The sequence below is a fragment of the Pipistrellus hanaki genome (assembly GCF_964339955.1).
Source record: "Pipistrellus hanaki genome assembly, chromosome: 15".
Lineage (NCBI taxonomy): Eukaryota > Metazoa > Chordata > Mammalia > Chiroptera > Vespertilionidae > Pipistrellus > Pipistrellus hanaki.
The window spans coordinates 20,876,819-20,890,789 of NC_140517.1; the positions used below are offsets into that span (position 1 = coordinate 20,876,819).

General features: G+C 44.8%; 1 protein-coding gene and 1 pseudogene across 2 annotated transcripts in view; one reads left to right on the plus strand and one right to left on the minus strand.

Annotated features, from left to right (window-relative positions):
- LOC311633844 (polycystin-1-like protein 2) overlaps positions 1–13,971 on the minus strand; it is a 56,392-nt pseudogene that overhangs the window by 18,459 nt on the left and 23,962 nt on the right. The window contains exons 5-9 of the transcript in view: positions 13,509–13,729; positions 11,147–11,525; positions 6,113–6,291; positions 4,859–5,241; positions 4,148–4,319 (exon numbers count right to left, since the gene is read on the minus strand). The product of the transcript in view is annotated as a polycystin-1-like protein 2 (transcript). The remainder of the gene's footprint in view (positions 1–4,147; positions 4,320–4,858; positions 5,242–6,112; positions 6,292–11,146; positions 11,526–13,508; positions 13,730–13,971) is intronic.
- The window catches only part of BCO1 (beta-carotene oxygenase 1), a 79,799-nt gene continuing 70,902 nt past the window's right edge, over positions 5,075–13,971 (plus strand). Inside the window, exons 1-2 of the mRNA XM_084905571.1 lie at positions 5,075–5,215; positions 9,087–9,180. The gene's annotated coding sequence lies outside the window, so the exon portion shown is untranslated. The remainder of the gene's footprint in view (positions 5,216–9,086; positions 9,181–13,971) is intronic.

The following is a 13,971-nucleotide window of genomic DNA, read 5'->3' on the forward strand; positions in this document are numbered from 1 at the left end:
TCCCACCACAGCACATACCCACCCACCTAGGAGTACAGCAAGGCCGTGGGTGACCCTGAAAATGAGTCCTCCCTAAATTTTGCTCTCCTGGTGCCTCACTTGACTTCTCCTACCCTTTCACTTTTAAACTGAGGCTTGGGGACCTGGAACCTCAGTATTCCTTGCTTCTAGGGCCCTCACTAACCTATTCCTCAGGATCAGGGGTCCTCAAACTTTTTAAAGTGGGGGCCAGATCACGGTCCCTCAGAGAGCTGGAGGGCCGGACTATATGAATTACTAATTCCTACTGTAACACCTTGGCTGCGCTCACTGCCCAAAAAACCTGGCGGGCAGGATCAGACTCCTCTGCGGGCCGCATGTGGCCCGCGGGCCGTAGTTTGAAGACCCCTGCCAGGATCATCAGCCTGAGTAGGCAGGGCATGTGGGGGGAGCTTGGAACGCTGACAATGAGGTTGGGGACAGGGAGACAGGAATGGGTGAGGTCAAGGACCCTAGCTGTGCTCTTAATGTATACCCTGCACTTAGAAGCAAGCCATCCCTAAAGCCCTCAACCAGTTTGAATTCTCCCCCCAGGGCCATTTGGTGGGTAAAGAGGATTTAATTCAACTCCACAACCCAGAACCACCCTTTCATTTCAGAGTCCACCACATGGTGAAGGAAGGAGGAAACAGGAAACACTGGCATGTGGAAAGTACTCTGCTCAATGCCTGGTAAAGAAGAACCTGCCATATCCCAAGCATGTCCCCTTTTCCTTAAGTGAGCCACCCAGCAAAGGCATGGCACCAACTGTTCATGGATGGATTTCACACGGGTCTTAGCCCCTTGTGTGTTCTGTTGTTTTTCTCGGTGTTTCCCAATTCTGGCCAGACCATTTGGCATAGAGCTGTGAGGCTTATGGGAACACTTGGCACACCCGGAAGGGGTGGGGCTAGTTTCAGAGAAGAAACCCAAGCAGGTGCCAGTAACAAGACCATCTCAGTGCTGGGAGCCCTGGGGCCAGATCTGATTTATGTCTAAGATCTTTGCCCCTCTGGGTTTTCACAAGACTCCCGGGGAGAGGAAGAAAAAGCTGCTTTCTCAACCTTTTCTAGTGTGAGGACCTCTTTGAAAATTTGAAATTAATCTGTGCATCCCCTTGCAACAGTAGTTGTGCCTTTAGTATGGCTCTCAGACCCCTTCCAATATTTCTGCCTTTACTCCGTGACAAGGTCTGTAGTTCATAGATTTGGAAACTTCTTTAGCTATTTAGAGGATTCATTGGTGATTTTCCATGCAAACTTGATGATCCCATTTATTTATTTATGGTCCTCAATGACCTCGACATATCTGTATCTATCTATCTATCTATTGATATCTATCTATATCTATATCTATATCTATATCTATATCTATATCTATATCTATATCTATATCTATATCTATATCTATATCTACAATATATCTATATCTATATCTATATCTATATCTATATCTATATCTATATCTATATCTATATCTATATCTATATCCATATCTATATATAATGAGCAGCAAGTACACAATATTGGGTACTTTTGGTCTATGACACACTTTCACATATGACCTTTGTACAACCACATTCATGTATGTATGCATTAGTAAATGTATATATATATTATTTTTATTGATTTCAGAGAGAAAGGGAGAGGGAGAGAGAGATAGAAACATCAATGATGAGAGAGAATCATTGATTGGCTGCCTCCTACATGCCCCACACTGGGGATCGGACCTGAAACCCAGGCATATGCCCTTGACCAGAATTGAACCTGAGACCCTTCATTCAGCAGGCCAACGTTCTATTCACAGAGCCAAACCAGCTAGGGCAGTAAGTGTATATTTTTAATAACACAACAAGCACCCAAACACCCACAACTCAAAAGCTAGGAATTTCCCAATAACTTACTTTTAGTGAAGTGCTCCTTTCCCAACCTGTTCTCATGCTTCTTCTCACCTACCCACCATGCTGAATCCCATGTTCATTGTCTCCTGGATTTCTACTTTATGTACAGTTTTGTCTTTTCTATGTTCTGATTGGCTAACATAGCCATTTCTTTAATCTATGGAGCACTCACTGTGTGTCAGATACCACACTAAGTACTTTATACCCCTAATCTCATCTAGGTTCCCACCTCCAACTACAAGTATTTTTGTCTCATTTCCAGATAGGAAAGCTCAAAGAGGCGGTGACTCGTCCCAGGTCACCTTGCTAGAATTGATGAAGTGGGATTGGACCGAAGTCTGTCTAATCGTGGAGTCCTTGCTGCTAGCCCTGACACTTTCTGAGCCTAGGGCATCTGAGGGCAGCCTGTAGCAGCACTCTGCCAGCAACATGGCGATCAAACAGCCTCTAGAAGCAAGGACTCTAGGAGGTCACAACACAATCAGGGTATTGTTCATAAGGAACAAAGGCCTGTGCTGCAAGTGGGGGGACCTGCTGTGCCTTGGACATCTCAGTGCCCCCTCATCTCTTCCTGGTGCTCTGAGAACTCCCCGTGTGTGGCAGCTGGAAGCCAGGGAAGGAGTTGCCATGGCAGCAGAAAAGGACCTGGAAGGAGCTCACTCTAAGTTCCCTTCTGTGACTCTGTTGCAACCTCTTACACTACTGTAACTGGCGTCATTTGATTTGGCATGTGCTATAGGTTTCTTGTCTGTGCCCTCTGTTAAACTGAAAGCTTACTGGTTTTTCTCACCATTATGTTTCACCAGTTGGCCAGGCACATGGTAACTATTTGTAGAATAAATGAAATAAGGCACTTATGGTCTCATAGGTGGAGACAGATAAATCTGAGCTAGAAATGGAGGCTGCTGTTCTTGGGAAAGGTATGGAATGCTGTGGAAATCCAACAAAGGGAGACTCAGACATCTGAGAAGCTCCTTGAAGAAGGTGGCAGTGGTGGGAGATTGAAGGGTGAATAGGTATTGCAGGTAAGGAGGGCATTCCAGGGAAGAGAATAGCACATACAATAGCTTAGAAGGGGGAAGGAGGATACTGATACCACAGCAATGGCATCAAAGACAATATCTGCTACTAACACACTTGCCTCCTTGGGAGCAGAGCTGAACTGACCTGAGACAGGGCTTTAATTGCAGTTAATAGAGCCATGTGCCATCTAGGGGCTTAGTGAGACTGGCCTGAGCTCCAGAGAAACTGCCTCATATCACTAAGGCTTATTCTCTGGAGGCAAACAGACCTGAGTTTGAGTCCCAGCTCTTCTACCTACTAGTTGAGAGATTCGAGGCTAGTTAGTTGAATTTCCTGAGCCTTTGTTTTACCATCTGTAGAATGTGAATACCAACTATCTTAGAGGGTTATTGTGAAGATTTGATGAGATAACACAAGAAAGCAGAAAACACAGTACCATGGCATAGAATAAAGGACTCCTTGGACATGACTCTCTGGCCTCTTTCAGCAACCAAGTCAGCAGGGCTTCCCAGCCATTTGTCCATTCGTTTGGTGGTCATCTGTTCCTAACAGTGAGCAAAGCACATTGCTCCTGTCTCACATGACTCCCAGTGCACTGAGGGTACAGGCATGGTTCAGTGATCTGAGAGGATGTGAGCTACTACTCTGCTTAGTCCATGGAGGAGACGGGCCTGTGTGCTCCGAGTGTTCACAGTAGGAAATCTGAGCTAACCAGGGCATTGAGAAGTTTCTGGGCATTGAAAAGTTTCTGGAGGAAGTTACATTTCAGGTGGAATGTGATGGAGAAGTTAACTTTATTTATTATTTATTTATTTATTTATTTTAAATATATTTCATTGATTTTTTACAGAGAGTAAGGGAGAGGGACAGAGAGTTAGAAACATCTATGAGAGAGAAACACCGATCAGCTGCCTCCTGCACACCCCCCACTGGGGATGTGCCCACAACCAACGTACATGCCCTTGACCTGAATCGAACCTGGAACCCCTCAGTCCTCAGGCCAACGCTTTATCCACTAAGCCAAATCAGTTTCGGCAGAAGTTAACTTTATTGAATGGGGGTTCAGGGTACATTCCCAGGCACACATGGAAAGGCCTCAAGGAGGGGCTGATGGTATACCAGAGGCACTAAAACAGACCCTAAAGGAGCAGGACGCACCCCACCAAACTGTTCTGTCTTCTTCACTTCCTCCTCCTTAACTGGCACCCAGAATTGTCCCAAGTTTCCTGGATGTCATCCCAAAACACACAATGGGAAAGGAAGGTGTTGATGCCAACTGTGAGGTCTCTGCTAGGGGTCAGCTCCAGGTCAGACTTGGGGATCACAGTCAGATAGTAGACACCTTCTCCAAAGTGCAGGTCTTCTGGGCTCAGGATTCATGTGGACAGCCCATCTGCAGGAAATGGGGCTTAGGGTCAGCCTGAAGCCTTGTGGAGACTTGACTAACATCATAGAAAAGGGGGACTGAGGTAATTTGCCAGGAAAGCTGACCCTGATGGTCTCCCCAATGTGCTAGCAGTACCATCTCCTCCTGAGACCAGGAGCTTAAATGAGGCACTCCCAGTTAGTGTGCAGGGCATGGCTATCAAGTCAAACAGACAAAGGTTCAAATTCTCACTCTGTTCTTTTTGGATGTGTGACTTTGGACCAGTTGCTTAACCTCTCTGCTCTTACCTGGAAAGTGGAGATTTCAAAAGCCCCCGTTCCTGAAGGCTGTGAGGATTGCAATGAGGTCAGTTCTGTGAGTGCTTGTCAGCTTTTTTAGGGCATATAGTAAGTGCTCACCTAATAATGCTGAATAATAACAACAATAGTTATTATTATACCAACAACAAAAATAAGCTCTTAATGTAGCAAGTATTTTTTTTTCTTTTTTCCCCTTTGGCTTCTGATGCTCAAGTTTTGAGCTGGTCACACTTCCAGGAAGCAGCTTGAGAAACTGGTCTGATGATGTGACTTCCTGGAACAGCCATTGGTGGAAAGTGAGCTTTGGCATCATAGCTGTAAGTCTTGGCAGCCCTGTGACTTGAGGAACCTTTGACCTGGGCTGGGGTGAGTTGTTAGCCACCCACTGTGGAGGTATGTGTCCCATGGCCTGGCTCAGTAGGGGAGAACTACTCACCTGGGCCAAGGGCATGAGCTCCTCACTGCGATGGGACACCTCTCTCAGCACCTTGGCCAGCCCCTGCACCCTCTGCATGTCCCCCAGGGTGGTGGTGATTGCAGACAGCAACCCCAGCACATGCTCTCTGACCCTGGCACAGAGGGAAGAAGGTAAGGAGAGGAAATGTAATGGCTTGCTGAAACCATTTTAGAAAGATTTGGGGTCAGAGCAAGTGACCAGGCTCCTTTGGGGTTTTTCAAAGCCCATAGAACTTTGTTTTCCTCATAGGATATGTGGTAGACAGAATAATGGCTTCTCAAAGGTGTCCACATCCTAATCCCCAAAACCTGTGAATATGGCAAAAGGGACCAGCAAATCACTTTGGAGATTTAAGTTAAGGGTTCTGAGATGGATGTTCCAGATTAACCAGGTGAAACCAATGTCATCACAGTGGTCTTTATAAGAGGGAGGGAGGGGGGTCAGAGGCAGAGGAGGGGATAGAGGAAGATGATGGAGGCAGAGGGTAGTGTGAGAGAGAGGGAGAAGGAGTGGGACAAGAAGAGGAGAAAGGAGGGGAGGAAGTAGGGATAAAGATGTGAAGGTTTGGGATAAACCCAGGAGTGTGCATTCTGTATTAGTACCCCAGGTTATCCAGTGTGGATGGTCTATGAGCCACTTTGAGAAATACTGAGTCAAAGGAATCCATCCAAAAGAAGAATTCTCGCCCTCAGTATTTATCTTTTTGATAATCTACATTGCCCTGTGCATTGAGCTTGTTTTAACTAAAAAAGTGCTGAATCGTCCTGACAAGACATGCAGGCTGCACGACCCCAGGATGATCTGCTTGCACCGCAGGTGCTGTCTCATCTACCCTGCACCATACAATTAGGAGGCAGGTGATTTTAGTACACCTCCTTTACATGTGTGGAAACTGAGGCACAGAGAGGTTAAATCCCTTATTTGAAGCATCCAAGCTAGAAAGCAGTGGTCGATGGGATTCACACCAGAGCCTGAGATTCTATATGTCAGGCTTCTGGGTTTGTCTTGGCTCATTTTCTGCAACAGACCGAATCCATGACAAGAGACTGAGGGAGGCCTTCCCACCTGTGACTCGGATGCCGCTGGCCTGGCCCCAGGCCTGCAGCAAGGAGCTGTTGAGCAGCAGGGTGAAGGTGTTGCCCTGGAGGAGGATTAAAGATCTCAGCCAAAATTCTCGGAGTCTACAGGCTGCCGGGAGGGGCTGGGTCTGAAAGCGAGCACAGTCCAGAGTCCCTGAGGTTACAGTCAGGCCAGTAGTCCTCAGCAGGGCACTGGTTTCTGACCATGGGAGGCCTTTCAGGTTTATTCTGATGGATGAGTAGCAGGCGCTGCGTGCTTCCTGAGGTCAGCCCAGATGTGCAGTCTCCAGCCTGGTTAGGGTATTGTCAAGGTCAAGTTCCCTAGAAGCACAGCCTGAGATAAGGATTCACCTGGTTTACTGAGGTTTATTGAGGGAGGGCTCTTAGGGAAAACCAGTAGGGGAGGGAGGGAAGCAGAATAGGGTGAAGAATGAAACTAGACAAATAAGTGGTCTCAGCCTCAGAGGGTGTCCAACCTCAGCCTGATCCCACGGAGCTCTGGAGCACATAAACTGCACAGTTACCGGCCACAGGGCTGGAGCACCAACAGCACCTGCGGTGGTGTTTCCCCATTGTTTTTGCTCCCAGGCACCCATTCTTTCTCTGACCAATGCCCTGGTTTTCCTTTGGGGAATGTGCCCCACCTCTTTATCCCCCTCCACCAGCTCTGAATGAAGTTGACCCACCCCAGCTTAGTCCTAGACATATGAGAAGTCAAAGTGGGGAAACTTTCCCATTTTTGAGTGGTTGCCAGTGTCCGCACCTTCTCTAGTGGAGTGTCATCTAAATACCAGCTGGGGTTTAAGGTGCCAAGGCAAGAGGTTTTGAGTTTTATTATCAGGCCATCGGAGATCGCTGGGGTTGAATTCTGCTGTAGCCTCATTCCAGGTCAAGCCCTATGAGCATGAGCTGCTTAACAGGTCCTTCCAGAATTGACCCCAGGAACACATTGCATGCTGGCTAATCCCTCTTCCTAGAATCCACATGCTCTCCATTGTGTCCAGCTCACCTTCACTCCTCTTCACAGTAGCTCTCTTTGGGGTCTAGTTCTCTGTGCTGGCTGTCTGCTTTATAGAGGTAACAGCTCGGTGTCCTCATCTGCACTAGACAAAAGAGGAAACACATCACTAGTTTCTCTCATTTGACCCACAGCAATCCTGGGAATCAGATGCTATCAAACCCTTGAAGGGACGGAAGCTGAGAGGCTTTAAATACTGGCCAGAGGTCCCAGGGTCAATGATCCAGTCTGAGATCTTGCTGCCCCAAGGCCTACATTCTTAACTTAACACCCCCCTCTCCTGTATTCTCATAATCTCCTGGGCCTCCTCTCCTGTAGCAGTTAGCACTGTGTGTTTTAATCATCAGCTTCCTTGTCTGTCTTCCCTACTAAATGGAAGGACAGAGGCCTGGTCTATATTCTTATTTGTCTAGGCATCGATCCCAGGGCCTGGCTAGAGCAGGTACTGATAATGCAGTTGAACACAGGGTGGACCTTTAGCACTGAGCCCACAGTGCAACTAAAGTTACTTACGTACCCAGTGATCATCCCAAGGGGAACTAGGCAGATTTGACAAGGTGTCTTCATTCCACACCTTGGCACGATTGCTTTGAGGTAGAGAGTGGGATGCTAACTGTGGAGAAGTGTCTTACAAACCAGCTGCTTTTTCTGCAGAGAGATAAAGGGAATGTGGAGGTCTAAGTGGAACCTAGTCAGTATGTGGATCATTTCACATATAAGAACTGAGACCATCTGGCATTGACTTGGAGCAGGGCTTACAGTGGTGGTCAAAACCAGACCTTAGACCCCATGTGATCTGACCTCTGTTCATTTCTCTGTTATCTCCTACATCCTTCCCCTCCTCCACATAGGCCTCAGAGCCCTCTAATCCACGCATCCACAAAGCTCTTGTTCTACTTTCCAGCAGGTTCCCCCTTATATGTCACCTCTTAAGACTCCTTATCTGGGGTGGGAACATGGGGGAAAGGCCAATGGGGGGAAAGGAGACATATGTAATACTTTAAACAATAAAGAATTTTTTAAAGAAGTCCTTGTCTGATCACATTTGCTAGATTACCCTCTGTTAGTTGCTTTCATTGCACCCTATTGGTTCTAGTTAGACATATAAAAATTCCTATTATAATTATATGTTAATTCGTTTGTTAATCTGACCCAGTAAGGTTCATGAAGGCAGGGATCATGTCTTTTTATTCACCATTGTATATCCAGCCCCTGATACTAAGCCTTGAACATTGTAGATGCAAAATAAGTCTTTGTTATTGAATAAATGCATGCATGAGCAATGTCAACAGCAGGGAGTCAAAGGCTTAGTCTTGCTATAAAAACCATCACACTACCTATGTATGCACTTTTATCATGGAATTGGGACCAACCAGTAGTACTTTAGTTATAATAGCTAATGAGAAAAGAGAGGCAGATCTAATCTCAAAATGTTAACTGAAGATGAAATATCACAGCTCTGTAAGAAGCAAGTCTATTTTCTGATACATATATTAAAAGAAATAAATTTGCCTTTGAGCACAGCCTTGGTTGCATCCCACAAAGGTGGGTAGGTTGTATTGTCATTGTCACTTAGAAATATATTTAAGTTTCCCATGTGATTTTTTTCCTTTACCCATTAATATATTTTTAGAAGTGTGGTTTCAATTTCCAAGATGGCTAAAAGATATGTATGTATCATAGATATCTTACTATTAATTTATAACACAATTAGAGAGCATGCTTTGTTTAATTTCAATCCTTCTGGGTTTCTCTTTAAGCAGAAGAAATATCGGTGATTCCTAGTGTTTTGAAAAACCAGAACAAAACAAAACAAAAACCCAGAGTTCTTGGATATTTTTTTCTTGTGAGGTTAAGAGTTTTTTTAAAAAAATACTCATATTCTTTTCTCATTGTTTGTTCCAGATGGTTCTTGGAGACTGGAAGGAGCTGTGAACACAATGGGAACAGGTGTCAGACTGGTGGTATTGATAAAGTTGCCAAAGGACAAAGTCACAAGGTATGCTGAAGATCCTGGGGAATCTGCGTGTCTTTGGAAATGGTTTAGGGATCATAGCAAAAATTCAGGTCATAGGGAAATGGTCAAAAGCAAATCATATGTTTGCCAGTGGGCTAAAGACACCTCTTTGGTAGTAAAGAAAGAGACATGTGAAAGGATGTGACCAGCTGAAGGAGAGGTGGCACCCAGCCCTGGAGCAGAGGGGCCCAGTCCGGGGCCTTGAGAGCCCAGAGAATCTCTTACAGAGATGGTTGTAAATATGTTCTGGGTCCTGAGAACAAGGTCAGCCAGGACTGGGCCAGCCCCTCCAAGTGAGAGCCTTCCTGCCCTACCTGTTCCCTTGTCTTCCTCCTCATCTCCTTCATCACTGGAGTCATCCAAGTCTATTTTTCTTGTGGGGAGAAGACTGCTTACCATCTAAGACAGAGGTGGGGAACCTTTTTTACTGCCATTGGATATTTATAACATTATTTGTTGGCCATACAAAATTATCAACTTGAAAATTAGCCTGCTACCCTAGCTGGTTTGGCTCACTGCTAGAGTGAATTGAAGGGCCTGATGTTTGATTCTGATCAAGGGCATGTACCTGGGTTCCAGGCTTGATACCCAGTCCCAGTTGGGGTGCATATTGAGGCAATTAATCAATGTGTCTCTCTTATATAGATGTTTCTCTCCCTGTGTTTTTCACCCTCCCTTCCACTCTCTCTAAGAATCAATGGGAAAATATCTGCAGACAAGGATTAACAACAACAAAATTAGCCTGCTATCTTTGGTCAAACATTTAATTAGCTTACCCCTAATGCCTTGGCAGGGCCAGACCAAATGATTTTGTGGACCTTATATGGCCAGTGGGCTGGGTGTTACCCACCCCTGACCTAAGAGTAAGCCATAAAGTCACAGGGCATGCTGAAATTTTATCTCTTATCCCCTGAGTAACTTTTATAGGAGACAAAAATTAATTTGCATTTAAATTATAGTCTAAATATTATATATAGTTACCATCATCATTTCATTTCATTTTAGCTTCTTCCTGTTCCAAACTGGACTTTTGTTATCTGGCATAGTTCCAATGTTTTTCTTCTTGAATCCATTGTCCTTTCTGTCATCTCTTTTGCCAAATCCTTTACTGACAGCATGGTAGGCCTACACCTGCCTAGTTATTACCCTCTATTTTGCACACATCTGAGACTGAGGGCAGAGGATGCTGTAGGGAGGGTCCTGGGTGAGCTGGAGACTCTGGAACCTCATTACATTCCTGCCTGCTAACCTGACTACACTGCCCTCAAGGACTCTGTTCTTTTTATATTAAATGCAAATGTATGTGTGATCTCCTCCCCTAGCTGGTGCCAGCCAGTCTGTCCCCCAGCCAGTCAGTTGCCCTATCTCTATTCCAGTAAGAATTATGATACTTCTTCTCTTGTTCCTCTTCCCACTCTTCAGTTTTTACCTTACTTGCCCTTAAGGGTATGGGCTGCAGTTTCCCAAACACATTATTTTCTATCACAGAAATGATGGAAGAAATTGGAATACTCCTGCTCTTTCCCAATAGTTCTCAGTGAGGGTGATTTTGTTCCCCAGGGGACAGTTGGCTTTGTCTGGAGATGTTTTTGGTTGCCAAGACTTGGGAGGCTGGTGCTACTGGCATCTAAAGGATAGAAGCTAGAGATGCTACTAAATATCCTACAATGCAAAGAATAGCCTCCACAACAAAGAATGATACAGTCCAAAATGTCAGAAGTGCCAAAGTTGAGAACCCCTGTGACAATATGCTGCATGAGGACAGATAATATCTGTCTCTGTCTTATTTTGTGACTCAGGTTGGATGCTCTTAACCACCATGTTTGTGTCCAGGATACCCTGGAAACTGGCTGACAGGATCCTGGATTCTAAGTTAGGAAGGGAAGAGGAGGGAGATTTGGAAGGGGGCTACCAATCCCAAGTACCTTCAAGAGGTTCGAACTGTTACATGGTAAATCCAAGATGGCTGCCCAAGGCTCTCTTCCTCATGGGAGAAGGATGCATTGAGTCCTGCTACCTCAAAAGTTAGCTTTTCTGGGATGCCATGAGCCACTGAGATGTTGACCAGTAGTTCCTGTCAAATGGCCTCAGAAGCCCAGGAGGCCTAAGCCCTGGCAGAGGTTTCATGAAGTGGACCGTGATGTTTGTGGAGGGTGCAGAGGTGATGGTGTTGCTGGTGGCTCGGATCTCCAGGTGGTGTACCCCTGAGCCCATCTCCTGCTGGTCTGCTCTGTCCAGGGTGAGGTTGTAGGGGAGCAGGGCCCGCTGCGTGGTAAACTCAGCCAGGGTTATCTTATCTGATAGCACAGTATAAGTCATCTCCATTTCTAAGTGGGGCAAGAAACATTTAGGAATGTGATAACAACCATGTAGTTGATTATACTAAGATAGTTCAGAATCAAGCTCTGAAGTGAGATTCTGACATGGATAACAGCATCTAATCTATTCTGATTGGTCACAGTACCCATGAATATAGCTATAAAGACATCAGTAAGGATATACCCTGCCCCTGAATACTAACCGTGATTATCTCTGAATATTGGATTCATGAGTTTTGGGTCCTCTCTGCTCATTTGTATATTCTACTTTATTTATACTATGCATGTGTTCCCTAAAAACTTAAAAGTTTGTAATAAAAGTATTAGATTATTTGTTAACATATTTTTGTAAGGAGGAAGGCTAAAAAGGGAAGACTAAGAGTATAGCTGAATATATGCATTAGGATTAGCCTTAAGTTTTGTTTCAGGAAGGGCAGGTGAAGCCATTTCCCTCTACTCCCACAGCTAACTGCCAGAAACCCTGTCCTCAGGAGAACTCAGCTTGTTGACATCGCAATGGTACTCCCTTACAGGTTGGGATTGGTTGTCCTTACTGAATGCTAAATATTGTGGTTGACTCTTAAAATAGGATATAAACCAACAAATTAGGATTATTTCCCAAAGAAATTAGGCTAGTGTGTTTCTTATTTGAGTGATGACGATGATAATGATAAAGATGACGATGACAAAGACCATGATGATGATGATGATGACGATGATGATAATTATGATGTAAGCCCTCAAGACAAGAGCAGGAATCCTGACTTTCAGGTTTACTGCTGCCTTTCCCATATCTGGCAAAGAGTATGCTCTTAGTTATATTTGTAGAATGAATAAATACATGAAGGATTATTTTAAGCTTCTCCAGTTACACACAGCCACCATCTTCAGCCAACAAACACACCATACAGAAAGGAGTCTCAAGGACCAGTACTGTGTGTAAAGCTTGGTTAAAGTTCCTGTAAGTCACTGCTCTGAATGAGGCTTCAGGTAGTGTGAAGTCACGTGAGGTCATACCCTCACCTCTACAGCTCTGTGCTGCACAGTTTACATTAACAAGTCTCTATCTAGCTCTCAAATTGGACCTGTGCCTTGAGAAAAGATGCTGGCTTGGGTGAGGATGGGTCTTAGTTGGGAGGGTCTCTACTGAGAGAAGGGGTGGTTTTCAAAATATTTAACACTGAAACTCGCATGAGTACGAACCAATTTGAATGGGTGTTCTGATAAATCAGAATGGATACTGTGACCAATCAGAATGGGTACTGTGACCAATCAGAATAGATTAGATTCTGTTACCAGTCACAATGAACACTGTGACCAATCAGAATGGATGCTGTGACCAATCAAAATGGACATTATGACCAATGAGAAATGTTGCTATAACCAATCAGAATGGACACTTTGACTAATCAGAATGGACATGATTAGAATGGCCTCTGTGACCAATCAGAAAAGAAACTGTGACCAATGAGAATGGACACCAGTCACAACAGCTGCTTTGGCTGTAGCAGAATGTGCAGCCGAATATGAGCCCTGACTTGGGACAACATAATTGGACCAAATCGGTCAATTCTGGCTGCATTGAGATGGTCTTGGGCCCAGTTGGAAGCACTCACAGTCCTATTTAAATACCCACAGCAAGGAGTGTCTTATAAGTTCAATTCTTATAAGGACTATGGGCATGCAAAGAAGGACCTTCGGAAAGCTGGAAGCTCTCATTGGCTTAATAGTCTGAGACTTTGAACCTTTGATTCTGAACCTTCCCTCCATTTCTTCATCTGGAAAATGGAGATAATAATACTATACTGGGTGGGCCAGTATATGTAAAATATTTAGATCAGTTCCTGGCACACATGAGGTGCTAAACAAATAAGTAATTAAATAACTAACTGATAAGTGATTGCTGTTAGTATTTATTAAAACCTGGGAGTTGGATGGATAAATTTGGGGATATCAAGATTGCCTTGACCTTGACCATTTCTGCAGTTTAACCTTCATCGAGCTCTACCTGAATCCACATAGTATCCCTGAAGACAACCTGGCAGAGAGGGCTGGCTCCTGATTTGGACAAGCCAGAGCACCTAGTCACACTGAGCATCTTCATCTTGTCTTGAATTGTCACTTGCTTCTGAGCTGTCACATGTCACTCACTAGTTGTACACTCAGCAAACACAGTGAATTCCCCAGGTGATGTGAATTAGTGGATCACTCGGCTGGACAAACTGCCTGAAACAGAAACGTTACCAGTGTTGAAGTATGCAAACACATGCATTCACACGTGTGTGCACATCTGCAGTCACCCACCCCACACCTTTTCTGCACTGCAAAGATAAACAGGTGAAGAAAAAGATGCTAAAGACTACATGCTCAGTGCTTGCAAAGGTGACAAGGAGACATCTTGGAGCAAATGGGAGTGGAAGAAATAGCACTGACCAACCAGGGAGTTGAATATTTA